Consider the following 15,498-nt stretch of genomic DNA (forward strand, 5'->3'; position numbering starts at 1 on the left):
GCCTAAGGACAAGCTCACTTTATCAACTGGTAAATTTCTCTTGCCCTATAAATTAGTGGTAATAATGTTAACAAGTTGTAAAAGGGGAGAATATAGCTGTGGACCCACATTAGTGCAAACCATTTATCTTGAGTTCTAAGCTGCACTTTAACTAATAGTTACATGCTTAGCAAACCAAGGCCAAGCATTTCAAAAGTCCCAGATCCTCAACTTCTTGAAAATATTCCAAAAAATATTTGTCTAGGCTTATGGACCTGGAATCTCTGGTTTAAGTAATCTTGCTTCAAGATAACTTCACAGTGATGATGGCCACACTGAGCTGTGGTGGAATGGCCTGTGGAGTAGTGGAAGGTGGCTTGGTTGTTTTTCACACTTCAGTATTAGCTTAACAGCTGAGTTTAATATGTAACATCACACTCTGAAAACGGGCTCTGTTTAGAGTGTGGTATAAGCACTGAGCTTGTTAAAATTCAGGTATTTTTTCTGTTGCTTCTGGTCAGCCTTTTTGTATGGATATTCAAAACACATTTCTTAGGCCACTTGACCTCTGTGCTTGTATTCTACTCATCCTGTTGAGTCAGCCTTATTGAGAGGGCAAAGTTCAATTTCTTCGAGTTTAGGGAGGAAAAAACAAAGATGGTTTCTGCTTTTCATAATTATAATCCAAAAGCAGTTGACTTGAAGAGCAGATCTGTTTATTTAGTTGTCTGAATATTAACAGTTTTATAGGAACAGCAGCATGAAAAAACACACACACTTGATGTGGACAGATATTGTGCCCAGAAAACGAACCCCTGGATGTTACTGATGAGAAGATGTTTATTTTTATTTATTATTTAAGCCTGGGGTTTATGAGATTGGTTAAAGCTGCTGTGACTGGTCTTGAATTGCTTACAGCTGATTGGAAGTTCAGGACGAATGTCCATGTACTGCATGGATGCAGGTACTACTGCATTGCTGTATGAGAATGAAAATACTGCTGCTTTTGAAGGGAAGGATTGGACATTTCAGATCATAAATTTCAGGTCTTTAATGGTTTGGGGTTTGTTTTTTTTTTCCTTACTAGCTGACAAATGGTCGTTTCTCTGCTTTATGTTGCAAAAAATTCAGTGAGTGCAGAGCAGGACAACATTTCACACTGATCCAAGAAGAGTTTATCCCAAGCTCTTCTACTTCAAGGTATTTATGTACAAGCAACCTCTTCTGGCTGGGGCCAGAAGACTTTGACTTTATACTTCCTACATATTGTAGGTGTCTCCCTGGACATACTGTGATATTTTAGGAAACCACCCTGTTGCATTAGCTATGTAGGTGAGGCTGTATGTGGTGTGATAAGTTATTTTAGGTATTCAGATAGGATGGTGGTCTTTACACATAGAATTTGTAGAGAAACTGTCTGCAATTGTTTTCAAATCTGTAGCATCTTGTATGCATGCATCTTGTCCCATAAAAAGAAGCTGTAACAGTAACCTGGGATGATAAGAATCTGTAAACCAAACAGGATTTACTTGGGATTTTTTAGTCAGAACAGTAAATAAAACTTCCTGATCCTCATTTTCAACTTTTTTTTAAATAGCATTTCCACTCCTACCCCTCACCCCCACTCTGAAAACTAGAGCTAAGTCTAACTTGGACTGAGAGCTGAGCTGGTAAAAAAAGCATTGGGTGACTCCTTCAGTCTTCTTGAAAAATTATTCTGTCTGGATAAAAAGCATTATGTTAATTCAATAAGAGTAAGTAATTTTATGGTATGTAAGGGACTGTGCCACGAGGTCCTAAATACACAAATGAAGTGACAATGTATGCTTTTAATAAATGATTAAACTCATTCAAACTTAAGACTTCTCCCACATCAGGTCTAATACTGCTACATCTAAGATGATTCTTTACAGTGTAGCTGTAAATGCAGTTTCCAGGAGTTTAACACAGGAAGTGGAGATGAGAAGGTGAGAGGAGTGCTGCAGTGCAGTGTGGTTACAACTTAAAAAGGAGGTAGCTCCAGTATTGTGTTCTATCTGAGGTGTTAAGTGTGGGCTTACAGGAACACTGGTTAGGGAAGCAATTTTAAGAGACCGTGAGTCATGACTGCAATGTCATTTCATTGTAAATGGTCATTTTAGTAGTGCTGAGGAAAGTAAATGAAATTCCTTCAGAAAAAGCTTTTATGTTCAAAAACGACCATCTCTTGCATGCTCTTCAAATGTGGAACAAATACCTTTATATGACTATATATATGACTTTATATGACTAAGTGTGATTCATTGTTCTCACTTTCACTGAATTTTTTGTCAATGTACAGATCAAATAGCTTTGGAGAATGTGTGTGTGTATATTTACACTTGCACATATATGTATATGCATGGAACTTAGTGAGGTATTGCATGATGCCTTCTTGGTAATCAGAGCAGTTGCTAAGCTGTGATTTTTTTTTTTTTGTTCTACACCGTGGAAATATTCAAAATGAAAATGCATAGGGGCTTTTGAAAGTATTAGTTTGTGTTACTGTTGTGCTGATCTTGAACTAGAAGGAAACTGCATTTACACAATCAGCACATTTTCTAAAATCAGCAGTATCTCTTTCTAGGAAGGTCTTTGCATTCAGTCTGTGGTTTCATAAGCACAGTTAAATCTGGAGGCTCCCTACTGCCCACAGTAGGGACAGGGGTGCAGGTTACCCACTGCCCTCGATGGGAGCCAGCCTAGGTGCTCCCCGAGCCTTCCTCCCTGCTATCAAGTGCACCAAAGGCCAACAGGAGCCTGCTCAGCTTGGGCTAGATTCCTATCATGTTAGTGAGTTGAATCAGCTCCTGGGGAAGGCAGGTTTGATCATCATGAAAATAGGCATAAAGTAGCTGGAAAGTGTTGGTGGGAAGGAGAAGAGAGGTGAAGAGAATGAGACATGCTGGGTTTGGCTGTCTCAATATTGGATGATTCATCCTGTCTCATAAACCTGCAGTGTTAGGTTTCATTGTTTTGTCATTACCTGTAGAATTAACTGTGTATGTATAGGTCTGCCATCTCGTGATAGACTTGTTCATTTGGGTCCATCCCCTTGTGGAGGGGGTGGCACACTGTGTGAGTGAAGCAAAGAGCCATGCCCTGGGTGCCAGGCACGGTGCTTGTCACCTGCCAACCGGCCCACCTGGTGCCTGGGGGCCTGTCCTGGGAGCTGGGCTTTAAAATGGTGACTATGGGGATTAGTTCACATGGGTAAGGCCTATTGCCATGATATTTTAAAGGGGCAGTTTATATCTCTGCTGTAATGACACTTCTATTTTAAACAGAGAATGCAGTGATTTTTTTTTTTATTTTTGCAATTACTTCCCTGTCTTGGGGGTTAAAATAACTTTGTAGCCGACCTTGCTACATGGCAGGGAATTGAATATTTGGTAATAAGTATTTTAAATAATGTTTTAAAGATGTGGACTTTAGAAAACACTCTTTTGTCTGGATCTGTAAGATGTAATTTGACACTGTTTACACAACTTAGGCAGATGCCTGTGGATCTGTATTAACATATTATATAAGCTTATTATTTAGCTTAAGATAATCAAGTCTATATGGGATTTACAGTATAATATATATATATTTTCCAAGGAGCGTGAAAACTCACATGATACAGGATTTTTTATTATTTTAAACAAAAATGTCACCATGGGAGAGATTTTTGGGGAAGAATTGGCATATATGGAAATAGTGAAGATAAATGCTTCTAAAAGCCCAAATTAGGTCAGCTGCTCACAATACTCTAGAATCCATCTGCACATATTTTCTTTTCTTCCTAAGTTTTTCCTTTATTTTTTGATTTTTGGTGTACTATCACTTTAAGTTAAATTGAGGGGAAATTTTAAGCCAGAATAAAGAGTGACTTTGGGTAATTATTTCATATTTAGATAAAAAGCAGGGGGAAAAGTACTCAAGTAAAAATTTTTCAAGCCACGTTTTTGAAAATTTGATGGCTGGTGGGATGTTCTGTACTTGGATAGTCCATGACCTGCTCAGCATTGTGCTAATTTCTGTCCCTTCATTTAACACCAAATGTGCCTAGAGCTCTCCTATTATTTTATCTTTGCTTAATTGATGAAAAAAATTTATTTTATTACTGATGCTTAGTGAAGGCTACTCTGATTGACTTCTGTTCATAATAGCTTGGAAGTGTGGGCTTTCTTTGTCTTCTGTAGTGATATGTAGGTGCATAGTCAGCCCTCAGAATTTTTCAAGGACCACCATGCACTTTTTATTGAATTTGATATAAAGAAAAATGTGGTTATGCAGACCACTTACAAGCAGCTGAGCTGTCAGTGACCTGTGGACCAGTGCTATCTTGTGTTTATAACCCTCACTGGAGATTCAGATGAGGCTCGAGCTGTCTCCAGCACCAGCCTCTTTCAGCCAAATTGTCTGATGAACTTAGAAAAACATTTGACAGCATTTATCTTCATGGCTTTCAAATAGGGGAGTGTGGACACTGTTTCCCTGTCCAAGGGGATGCTGTCCTTGAGTTCAGGACAGAGCAAGGTCTTTGTAAGCATTCCTCAGCACTGGGGCCAACCTGGTGTTTTCTCCTCATCTTCAGGCACAGAACCTTGAAAAATTTGGAGCACAGGGTCCTTCCTAGTTAAAACCAAACTAGATAATAAAATTCACAAGTCTAAAGAGAAAACCTGTAGCAGGGCATATTCCGGGATTGTTTTCCTTGCTGACCCTACAATAGAGGCTGAACAGTTGGTTAACCCAGTGGGGGCTGGGGAACAGTACAGTAGATTTTGCCTTTTTTTTTTCTTTTCTCTCTCTTTGGTGTATCTCTTTTTATATTTTTTGCGACAAGACTGCAACTTTTATGTGTTTTGTGGAGGGAAGTTTTCTCTTGCTTAAGCACTTGATAAGGATCAGTTTTCAAGCTCTGTGCAGACGTTTAGTGATAGTGAACTCATCCTTAAAGGGTCAGTTACAGGAATTCAGCCTTCAATTGAACTTGTAATCTTGTTATTTTTAATTAGGAAAAGGTTGGTACTCTTTCATTTATGGAACTGTCTTCCCCAAAACCTTTTTTCCTTCCCTTTGGCTTTTGCTGCTTTTGAGACCCCCACTGCATTTGATGGGACTCTAAGGCAAGCAGTTGCCAACTGCTGCAGCTGGAAGCCAGAGTAACAAAGAAATGTTTCTTTATTTTATGAAAGGGCTGTCCACTGATGAGGATTTTCAATCCATGTGCAGCTGAGGAGATGGGAAAGGCAACCCCAGCATGTCCCGGTCTGGCTGGCAGCACGCGAATCACGAGTTTCAAAGCGACTGCTCTCATTCCGGCTCTGCGTCCAGCAGCGGTGTTTATCAGATCTTCCTGACATACAGTGCTGAGCAGATGTTCCCTTTTTTAGTATGAAGTGATGTTTCTGACGTGCTAGCTGAGATTAGGAAGGGCAAAGCTTATAAAGTTTTGTGCTTGAGTAAAGCACCAATATATTAGCACAGAAGGGCTTCTGGCAGGCAAAACCAAGGGGAGGGAAAGAACTAAACCCCAAACCAAGAACTCCTCTCTGTCTGCTTTTCTCTGGGTGCCCGGTGTTGCAAGCAGGGTCCACATAGTTCAGTACTGGCCAAGGATTAGAAGCAGTGACTGCTAGCCTGTTCTCCCAATGTGCTAGTCACAAATGACAAGTCTCTTGTGCAACCCTGGGCCCAGTGGTGAAGTTAAAGCAGAAGATGATTACATGGAAGTTGCTGTTGAGCTGAAAGCTGTACCATCTGGTCCTCTGCATCTCTGGGGCTGTCAAAAAGATATCTTTGAAAGAAGATCACCTCTCTCTCACTCTCCAGATGTGCATGCATCCATATGCACCAGCATCCAGAATTCAGTATTCCCTCTCTGAAGACCAAAATATGACCTGCACATAATCCAACTGACAGATAAAAGCAGGAAATCTTATTGAAAGAAGATCCCTTTGTATGTAGGTGTAGTGAATGCCAAGTATGATGAAGGTGAGGGGACTACAGAGGAACAGTTTAATGAAATAATAGCAGTTGCATACAAAAGAAAACAAATTACAGATAAGTTTAGCAGAGTTGTGGAAAGGAGCTCATAGACAGGGGGAAAAAAGGCACCAACGGAGCCCCTGCAAGTTCAGTGTGTCTGTGCATGTGAAGAAAAGGAAGCAGTTTGGGCCCAGATAAAAGAAAATAAATAAAAGGAAAATTTTGACTATGCTTTTACTTTGGAGCTTGGATGTCCTATCAAAAGTAATGCTAATGTTATGAATTAAAGGAAAATCTGTTAATGGTTTGTAGAATTGTGTAATATTGTAATTGTTTAGGAATGTTTGTCTAGTGTCTTAATAGTTTCAGTAAAAGCAATTAGAAAATTTTCTAAATTGCAAGAGTAGCTATCAACTCTGTGGTGGGTATTCCCCCCTAACCAGTTAACAGAAGGCACCTCTGGTCTCTCCTGATCTCATTGAGGTTGCTGTCATTAGTCATCAGATAAGACTTTGGATATAAACTCTTCACTGCATGGTAGTGCCCCTTGGACAACCAATACGGGCAAAAGATGGCTGCACATGTAGTTCCAAATAGAATTCAGTAGGGATCAAGCATGTGACAGCCACTTGCCATTCTGAAAAACTGCCATGGGATATTTTTAATTGTTCTGATTAAGAAAAGGAAAAAACCCCAAACTGAACAACAAAATCTGCCTAAGCCAAAAATCTTACCCCTACCCCCAGTCTTGTGTAGACATTCTGTAACCTATTACTGTCTGTTTGGATGCCTTTATTTATACCTATTAATGCTGCCTGAGATGGGATTCCAGCATTTCCTGTGTTGGTTCAAAAATCATTAGAACTTGTATCAGCACTTTTAAGAGTACCCATGAGTATACAAAGAATTGAAGTATACATTTGCAATTTAAATAGGCGATATTTTGCTGAGAGTGACTCGGAAGACTTGTTTTCTTAGATAAGCACAGGATGCTCAGCTTTAATCTATGTTTTCATGTGTGTTTTTGTGCATGCTCTTTGCTGAATTCCTGTGTGGCTGATTGTGAAAGTAAGTAGTGTTCTCTCTTTTTACCTTCTGAAACTGATTTTCTGAAATCTGGAATTTCCTTCTCTGTAATCTTAAATTTACTCATTTTCAGGAATACAGTAACAACAGTAGTGTGGTTAGGATGGTTTGAGGAGTTTCAATACTGGTTTATTGAAAATACAATGTTTTTGAAACCTGTGTTAGTTATTTTTGCTCTGAGCAGGCGTCTAGTTTTTATAGGTTTGGAGTTTTTTTCCCTTTTGGCCCTAATACAGGGCTCTCATGTAAACCAAGCAGAATGCTTCCTGTCGTTTTCTGATAAAAAGCGCACTTCCATTCATTGTTTCCATGCAACTTCCTATCCTTTCTACGGTAAAGAGGGATAAATCTGAGACAATTTATGGGCTATCTCTGGGGAAAAGAGACTTTTACAACCTAAAATTTGAATGTTGTTGGGAATAATGAACAAGGAATGTTAGAAATAGTTTGTTTGTTCATTTCTTCCTCTTTGTACAATCACTGGGCTGAAGACAACTTCATCCATTAACAGTGATGCAAATGGAATGCAAATTGATTTCTCCATTAAGGCTGTTAAGGCACAATGATTATTTGGATTTTAGGTACTGCTTGTTATCTGAAATAATTCTATATCTTTTACAATATTGGTACAAATTTGTGATGAAAGTTGGGTTTCTGACATAGAGCCATGTCTGGGCGGTGGGGAAGCTCTTATTCTGAGTAACATTGACCACTGTTTAAAAAGGGATGGTCCTTCATGGGACATAAGATTTGATTGAAATTTGTCTGTTTTCTACTACTTGAGGATAACAAAGGGAAAAACTAAACAACCCTTTTTGGTGGACTACTTTGTGTTCAGTTCTTTGGCATGGAAAACAGAAATTGTGCTTTCTGGGTTTATTTAAATGAGAGTCAATGCATTCATGCTGTTCTGTTTATAGGGATTAAAAAGATACTCTTATGTTAGTGAAGTGTTTTCCAAATACTTGCCTGGGAGAAGGAATGGGAAGAGAGAGAAAGCATATGTGGATGAATTTGCACGTTCAGGCATGGAAATATAGTAGAGAAGAGTTCCTGTAAGCAGCGTTTTGCTGCAAACCTCAAGAGAAGGTAGGGCTCTGACAGTACTTCTGGTCAGAAAAAAGTACAGCAGAGGTTACATAAAATGTAGCTCTGTGGTAGAGTACATCTGCTTTTGAAAGACTTCTTTGTTTTCCAGGTGCAGATGTTTGTTTTCTAAGATTGTGCCTCACGGGTAGCAGTGTCTTGAGATTGTGCTCAGCGGATGTTAAACCAAACAGGTTTTTCATTCATTGCCTCTTCTGTTTAATTAGCTTAATATGTGTATAAATAAGACAGCAATAGTGTCTGTTTCTTTTGTCAAACAAGATAGTGACTGATTGACTTTGCCTTGCTTGCTCAGGTATTGAACTGAATTTTTCTGTATAACAAATGAATTTGACTTTGACCTTTACAATTTTTCATTAAATGGATAGTTTAAGTACAATTCATATTTTTTAAGTAGCAGTACATTGCTGCACAAATTGAGTTTTATTTGATAGTTAACCTTTCTAATTGAACTTGCATCAATTTTATGTCCTGGTAAGGACAAAAGATAATAGAAGCTTGTTTTTTAAAAAGTGGGAGAAAGCATTCCTGCTTTCAAAATGTAATTTGAATTTTTTCCTGCATGGGAAAAAAAAAAGTGTGGTTTGTGCAGGTAACACCTGAGGTTAGATCATCTCTGCTAAACAGAGGAGATAAATTTTGTGCTTTTACCAGTGTCTAGGAGTGGGAGTGGATATTTTGCAACAGATGCACCGGAGAGGCAAAAAAGATTATTTTGCTTAGAAGGAGAAAACAGGATGAGTTTGTACCAAGCGGAATAGCAACCCAAAAAGGTGTGGAGCATGTCATCTACAGGTGTGAATGATTCCTAGTGGGCAGGCAGAAGATGCTTGGTAGTCTTTACTGTGTATATTTCAGATTAAGTGTAATCTAATGTGTTGAAACATCTGAATAGTTTGGTCCATACATGGAGTAAGTCTGGGCAGAGTTCATGATAGTGGAATGACAGTTAATTGGGGGATGGTAGTTGTGGATAGAGAAAACATGGAGTGAGGGTCTAATTGCAACGTAGCATTAGCAGTGGAAGTCAGTCTAAAGGTGAAGTATGTAGGGTAATGCATCTTTTTAGGGAATAGTTGTGTTTTTTCATGCTTGGAGAAAGGGAAAAGACGCAGGGATGGTGCCATGAAGTTGCTGGAGATTTCTGGGCTCAGAGCACTGGAATGGGAAACCTTTGCTGTGTTTTTGCACAAACACGTGTTTTTAGTTAGTACAGCTTGTATATATTAACTCCTTCTACAACCAAGTGTTGCCATCTGTACTGAATATTTCTTGAGGATATATTTTTCCTCTTCTCAGTTTAAGTTTTACAGTTCACTCATTTCAAATAGATATCTGTGGAGTCTGGTATCTTGGGTGTGTTGGTTGGTTGGGTTATTTTTCCAAAATAGCCAAAATCAGTCCATGTCCGTGAATCTTTTCCCTGCAGTTTTAAACCTCTGCCCTTTGCCCCAATGGTAATTCAGTCAAAAGTAGTTTCACCATGAAATATATGTGCTTTTTTTCTGACAAGAAACCTATGCTAGACGTGACAGAAAAAGAACTAAAAAACTCCACACTTTAAAATTTATTTCTTAAATATAAAATATCAGAATTGCTTTTTTTCTTTGTCAGAACAAGTCTAAAACCTTGATTACTCCCATGCATTTCTGGCTACGTACTAAGGCAGGAAAGTGATATGGAAGCACACCAAAGTTTTGTTTGTCAGTAAATTTCTTTCTCCTCCTTACCAGAACTATGGCAGACTAGCAGCCGTGTTATTCTGCATCACATGTGCTGTGTTTCACCTGAGTTGCAACTACTGCCATGAGTTGTATAGAACAAGAAAAGTGTAATGCTCTCCTCCCCAGCCGAATAGTGTGTAAGATACAAAAATAAATAAATCAATAGTAGATTTGTACAAATATAAAGATGACTTTAGACAGTCATCCTTTACTTTAGTCTTCCCCTTGGCCTGTATGAAGGTTCAGTGTTCTCTACCTGCTTCTTTTTTATGCTGGTCACACTCATTCAGAGAGGAAACTTGTGTAATCCAGGAATAGTCTTGGGCAGCCCAGATCCTTCTTGTTGCAGATCATGGTGGAGGTCTTCTCTTTTGAGAAGAAACACTGCAGTTTCCTCTATGCTGCTGCCTCTCAACACAATGCAGTGTAATATTTCCTACCATCTGATCTTGTCTTTTCCATCTCTCAAGGCTGCTTGCCAGAATTGACTGATCACGAGCAGAGATGTCTTGCCCAAGTGCTGGCTTGGGAGTGTGATGCTATTTTTTCATGGTCCTCTATACTGAAAGCTGCTCTTCATATTAATGGTGGAGGTTGTCCATTATCCTCTATGCCATTTGAATTACTAGGAATTTGGCTTTCCAGGTGGTCTTTTGTCAATGGGCATGCAGGAAGGAATTTGGTAGTTACTGTTAGAAACCACCCATGCTAAATAAGTAGTAATGACTTATATTTTCTCTTTGAATGATAGGCGTCACTTCTCTCTGTAAAGTCTTATTTGCCTCAACCCTTGAGTATATTTTTTTGGTATAAATGCTTGCCTCAGTGAGAAACCTTTTATGAGAAGAAGACTGTGTAGGTGGTAACAATTATTCAGTGTGGAACAGTGTCCCTTCGCCCATGCACTTGCATCTATAGAAATGAGTGGCGAAGGTCGTAGGAAGAAGTTATTGCTGAGTCTTGCACAAGTGTTCCATGGAGCTTTTGAGTTCAAGGGAAACTAGCTTCCCCTTCCCTTTGTCATTCAAAAGGAGGTTTGAGGATCCTGTCTTTTTTTCTTTTTTCTTGTTTCAGTCATCATTGTTACTAGCTAATATAAGAGAATGCTCTTAAATTAACCTTCTCCAAAAGAACTTTCGTGCAAGTCTGTCATTTGGGCATACTGAAATCTCTGCTTTAGTTAGCCTCTTCCACATCTTAATGTGCTTTTCAGCATATAAATTGGTGAATTCTAGCAGGATCTACAGTAATTTATATTACTTTGTACCTGACAGCATAGAGATCCCTGGTGTTCCTCAAGTCTGGATTTTGCCTTTTTTGTCTTTATATATAATGACTAGATTTGTGTCATTCCCTCATTCAAAAATTAATTAGAATAAATCTGTCCTTTTTCTGAGGAGTGTTATATCCCATTGGTGTGGCTTGTACCCTCTGGTATGGCATAGGGGAACCATGCTAGTGTGCTGTGGAGCCCCCAGCACAGATTCACTCAATTTGCAGGAGCTGCTCACAATTTTCAACTGACAACACTGTAGAAACCACCATGGAAATACAAGAGAAAGTACATTAGCCTTTACTATTTGAATAAATCCATCACAGTTATGTGTTGGTCTTGGGTTGTTGTATTATCCCCTTTAGTGTCTTACTCCCATTTCTGCTACCTTCTTACAGCAGAACACATGTTGTTCATTAGTAGCATAGATCATATGGGAAACAAGAATGTTGAAGTTGTATTGAATATGTTCCAGGTGTTAGTATCAAACAAGGTTGGGTCTGCATTGATTTCCTTTAAAATATTCTTATTATTTGGAAGTGAAAAATAATTCAATACTGAATGATTGTCTATCTGAATTCACAAAATATTTGCCATTGTAAAACACATACCTAATAATTGGTTCACCTGCTTTCCATCTTCTAAAGGCATTAAGCAACTAAAATTTGATTGTGGTAGGAGCCAGGATTTGCTAACAAGATTAAGTGGTTACATGCTCCAAAGTTAAACAAAAGCCCAAGGATAGCTGTGTGTGTGCACTTATATTCTCAGCAGAGAAGGCGCTAAAGGCGTATGACCACACTAGAATGGATAAACTGGGAGATACCTTTGACTCTTTAAGTGCCAGTTTGATGGGATGGAGATGCAGGAGAATATCTGTACATGTTTGGAGCTGAAGAGGCAATCATGGTGTGTTAATCAGATGAACTGGCCCTAAGGTGTTGATGATAGTGAATTTTGGCAGGATGTTGGTGTCTCTGATCCAGATGAGGTTGGCAGGAACAAAGTGTGGGGCTGTAGGAGGAAGCTGGCAAAGCCCAGTCTGGGGGTTTGTGCAGGGCAGAGCAGTGGAACAATAAAACCCAGGCAAGATGAGGTTGTGGTTTCATGCTGGCTTTCAAATATAAGTAGGCGATGTGGAGGTGATAAACAATCAGATTAGTAGTGTCATATAGAGGGCTTTCTGTTTTTTTCAGAGTGGTAAATATGCCTTTTGTAGGATTTAAACTACATAGAAGTAACTGGCTCTCTAGTCAGAGGAAGCTGGCAGGAAGGAAGGAGGATAAGGAGGAGGGGTCTGTGAAGGAGCCAAGAGCTGTTAATTTGGATAGAGGAGAGCTCTTGCTGCTCCCGCTGCAGTGACAGTGCCTTGTAGCAACATCTACCTTTCTTTGACTGGGGCAGGTCTGCAGGTATGGTAGGAAGGGCTGGAAAGAAATATGGTTAGTGAATTTTGAGCAAAAAGCTCCAGCATTGCTGGAGTGCAGGCAGCGTGAGAATAGACTAAAATACAGCATGAACTGGGAGATGGTGGCAGAAGGAGCTGTCTTGTGCTATGTACAGGCTGAGCATTCAGTGGACTTCATGATCTAGAAGTAATTTTTCCTTTCACTTGGCGCTACCTCCAGGCATGCCAGTGTATGTTGGGCATGGCACTACACCCAGATTAGTGGTTGGGCAAATACACGAATATCAGCGTGTGAGGATTGTGGATTGGTACTGCCAGCATGCTTAAGAGAAATAGTGTTCACGAGAGTCTTGAGTTCCTAGAAAGAGTAGTATAGGTCCAGAACAAAGCTACACAGGCAGCTATGTGAAACTTGGCAAAAATGTGACAGCTGGAGAAACCTCTCTGTTATTTACCCCACCAACATGCCTTGTGCATGGGCAGTATTACAGCTCTGTGGTCTGACTGCAGTGGAGCAGCCTCCAGGAGATACTCTGATCTTCAGTTCAGATTTCAAGGGCTGTATCTCAGTCACTTAGGAGGCTGGTCTGAAAGCAGCTCTATCAAATGCAGTAGCTCCCTGAAAACATTGGTTTCTTACACTGAGCAGTTTAGAGCAGCTCTGTGCACCCCTTTCCTCAAAACAGAGCTGCTGGAGGTGGGGTGGCCCAGGCCAGCAGGGTATGTGGCCAGACACTGTGCAGCTGCACTGGTGTGAGAGCAGGCCTACAGCAGTGAGCCCTGCTCGGGACTGGGACAGCACATGGGCTCACTGCCAGCAGAGTGACAGTTTCTGCCGGAGATCTGGCCCCGTCCTGCCAGGGTGGAGTGCAGGCAGAGGAGGCATGCCTTGGTCCACCCATCACTGTGCACATAAGCCTGGCTGCGCTTGGTTATCCGGGATGTGAACTTCTGCTCCCTCTGGGAGTGTTTCCATCTTGCATGTTGAGCAGAACAGAAGACTTTGAAAGAGGGATTTAATGCACATTTGAGGTGCAGGCAAGGGAGTCAGAGCCTGAATGTACCAGTCACCATCATCTTCATGTAGATGAGTCATTGTAGGAAGTGAAGGGAATATCCAGATGTCTTCTCCACTTATATGGTAAATTCGTTCAGAATAAATACCAAATGAAGGCTGGAGAGGAGGATTTGTAGATGTACTGCATTGAAATAGGTGTTCGCAGGGAAATCAGAAAGGAGGTATTAGCTCTTTGTCTTGAACCTTTACTAAGGAAAACTCACATTTTCGTCAGCAACTCCATTTCTGGTTTTGTTCAGTCTTACACCTTGTTATCTGTGTGTGTTATGTGTTATGATTGAAGCATCTTAAACATGAACTCCATTCTGGTCTGCAAGAAACAATTAAATGAACAAGTGTTCCTTGGCACTCTGTTTGCTCCCTAGCCCAAGAAATCCTTGTGCAGTTTAGAAAAGCTTTTTGTGCAGGTTGTATAACATGGTCTGCTGCAGGACTTACACATTAGTGGCTGGGCTAATTGGTTAGCAGGGTCACTGATCTGGTCCTGTACCTCAGGAAAATGTGGCCTCTCTACTGGTTGTGTTATTGTTACAAATTCTAAATATTTCTTCAAACATTACAAAGAGCAGCTTTTTAATGGATTTCTTTTTTTTTTTTTTGGTAAACTGAGTATCATTACTTGGACTGGTCCCATTTTGTATGCGTATTCTTTAAAAGGATTTAAATAAAAACCAAAAAAACCTCAAGTCCTCCAAGCTGGTGGTCAGTGCTACTGCCAAGCTCCTCATTTAGAGAGCAGAAAGTTTGTTTATGCTCTGTACCCCAAGCACAGGCATGCGTAATTTATGCCTTGAGTATTGCCTTTACAAATATTCCTGCTCTGTGGGAGCTGGGAGGATATGCACTATGCACTGGTGGGTTTCAGGAACGGCCTGTTTGGCAGGACAAGGCACACATGGCCCGAGGCACTGCAGAAATTTCCCTGTGCTCAGGGGCTTTGCTTTTTCCAGATAGTCTGGTTTAAGATGGTCTCTTTGACTTCTAAATAAATGCCCAGCTGCAAACTCTATCTTGAAAAAACTGTTTTTAACCAATAAAGTGTAGGTCAGTGCTAATATAATTAAACATACGTGTACACCGAAGTCAGATGATCTCTAGTGCTACAATATCTGGCTCTAAACTTGACAAAACCAGAGCTCTGACATTTGATCAGCTGAGGATTTTCTTTAATTTTGAACTTTTTTCAAAAGAAGCATTTTACTTCAATTGCAGATGTACGCTATCTGGAAAAAAAATATGCTTCGAGCTTATATTTCCTTTTTATGCCTGGCAGCCTCTAAACTAACTGGTTCATGTGAGTCTAATTCTTATCAGAGTGACTTTAGTGCAAATTAGGGGTTAAGTCAATTATGTTCTCCTGTGACCTTCTGGATCAAAAACATGCTGTATCTGTTACTGTCAGGGGTGGGTTTGAGCAGTTTTGGAAAAGCAGGGCTGCATTTCATAAATATTTGTCTTGATTTAGTTTCCTGAGATATAGTTTAAATGTAAACTGCTCTGTATGTTTCAGCTTTTGCGCTATCTTGCTATATCACATCACACAGTCTCACGTACTATATAAGAGTATGGCACTACATCATGCTGTGGTGATTATTTGAAAGGGCGGTGTACACTCTGTTTTGGACTAGATATCTCTTATCAGTGTAGATAATTGCTGTCAGACACAAAATAGGCTCAGTAAACAAACATTTCATTTTATCGTGTGACAGATGCCTGCTGTTTTGTACAATGTATTTGAACGACGTTCACTATAAATCAGCACTGCTTCAAAAGCAGCAAATCCAACTCGCCCAAATCCTTCCTGATGTAATTACCTTTATAGTAGAGATTAACTTTTCATTGTTATATA

The 15,498-nt window shown here is 39.9% G+C and overlaps 1 protein-coding gene across 5 annotated transcripts in view; it reads left to right on the forward strand.

Annotated features, from left to right (window-relative positions):
* TGFBR3 (transforming growth factor beta receptor 3) overlaps nt 1–15,498 on the forward strand; it is a 112,907-nt gene that overhangs the window by 34,880 nt on the left and 62,529 nt on the right. The gene's annotated exons all lie outside the window — the stretch shown is intronic.

This window comes from Manacus vitellinus, unplaced genomic scaffold (assembly GCF_001715985.3).
Source record: "Manacus vitellinus isolate BGI_N305 unplaced genomic scaffold, ASM171598v3 scaffold_21_pilon, whole genome shotgun sequence".
NCBI classification, from domain to species: domain Eukaryota; kingdom Metazoa; phylum Chordata; class Aves; order Passeriformes; family Pipridae; genus Manacus; species Manacus vitellinus.